This window comes from Limulus polyphemus, unplaced genomic scaffold (assembly GCF_000517525.1).
Source record: "Limulus polyphemus unplaced genomic scaffold, Limulus_polyphemus-2.1.2 Scaffold171, whole genome shotgun sequence".
NCBI classification, from domain to species: Eukaryota; Metazoa; Arthropoda; class Merostomata; order Xiphosura; family Limulidae; genus Limulus; species Limulus polyphemus.
Window position 1 is genome coordinate 731265 of NW_013665781.1, and position 1694 is coordinate 732958.

Below are 1694 nucleotides of genomic sequence, written 5' to 3' on the forward strand. Positions count from 1 at the left end.
ATGACATTGTGGATCATCTCTCAGACGCGATTTCCCGGATAAAATGGGGTCGGCCAAAAGTGGAGCATGCCAACAGGCTTTGGCGTTATCACGGTCCAGGACATTTCAGTTGGGACGAAGTGAACAATGGAACAAATGACGCTGCTGAAGATGTGTCAGCCGACAAAGCCACTGTTGAAGAAGAAACCCTACTCAGTTTTGAGAAGGGAAACAGTGAAGCTCTTGATGAAGTTACTACCACTGATGTGACTGTTATCGACGATAGAACATTTCCTGATAAAGCAGATGAACCCCATATGAAGCAGAAGCCAACGAGACGGAGACCAGTACAGAAGAAGATACGTCCCGTAAAATTAAGACTTTGTTGGATTGTAATTTTGTGTTTGTAATTCTGTACATTTAATTAAGTTATTGTTATTTGTTATTAGTTTAATGCAAGTGGCTATTGTTCGGGACGAACAATATTAAGGAAGGGCAGTGTTACGTCAGCGAGGTCACGTAACTAGTATCACGCCACGTCCTTCTCGAACCTTCGTGAATTATCGGGAGACTACTAGATTGGGGGTAGTCTGGTATATATAAGACGGTCACAACGTGACGGAACAATGTGTAATTGAACTGTGTATTGTCGAGCACGAGCACGTGAGACGTTCTTTGAGAATTATAGCGTTTGTTATAGAGCGACTGTTGAAATTAAGTGTATCGGTAAAATTGGATTCGGAAACAATAAACCAGTTTTATCTAAGAAAGGACTTGTGTCGCTAAAGTTTCGTTGGAACGAATTTACGGAAAATTAATTAACGAACGAACGGAGAGTAACAGTATAGACTGTTTTATGTGTTTGTGACTCGGTCCTCTTACAATAGTTAAGAGAGACATAAATGACTTGTTGTATCGCGACATACTGTATAATTATATATTGCCTGCTTTATTGGAAATCTATGGAGGACAGAATTCTTGTTTGCATAACAATCCATCATGCTATACTGCTAGCCGAATCCAACTGTTGTTTGAGATAAACAGCATCCAGAATCTTTCTTGGCCATCTCATGGCACCAACCTGAATCCAATTGAAATATTTTGGAAAACTTCCGTAGGGATGTACTCCAAAGTTTCACTCTAAGCTTGAAATTAACGGGCCTCTAGACCTAATAAGCTATTTTTTTTTAGTTTTTTCAATAAACTTTGACAAAGTATATAAAAGTTCATATCAAAGTGAAGAAATAATATTTAAAAAGTCTGTGTTGTAGAACAGAATTAAACCCTGTATTTCTGTTAATAGGACTGAAAAGGCTATTGACCAATGTTAACAATATCATTTAAGCTTTTTAAATATACCCATGGTTAAGAGGGGGAGTTTGATGCTTACTTCCAATGGAATTTTTTGACACGTTTGTAAATATAATTTATACATTGTGGCCAAATAATAATAATAACAAAGAAGGGCTATTTAAAAATATCCTCAAAGTACACTATGCCTTGCTGAACGTTTCACTAAATATTGAGAAACCAAAACGAATTTTGAAATGAAATGAAATGCACCGAAAAAGCCCAAATATCCTTAAAATACTTGCATGCCTCAGTAAACAAGTGACATTGTATCATGCATTCTGTTTATATTTTAGTCTCCGTTTGTTAATTGATTTCCCGTAACGTCGTTCCGACGAAACTTAAGCGACACAAGTTCTTTCTTA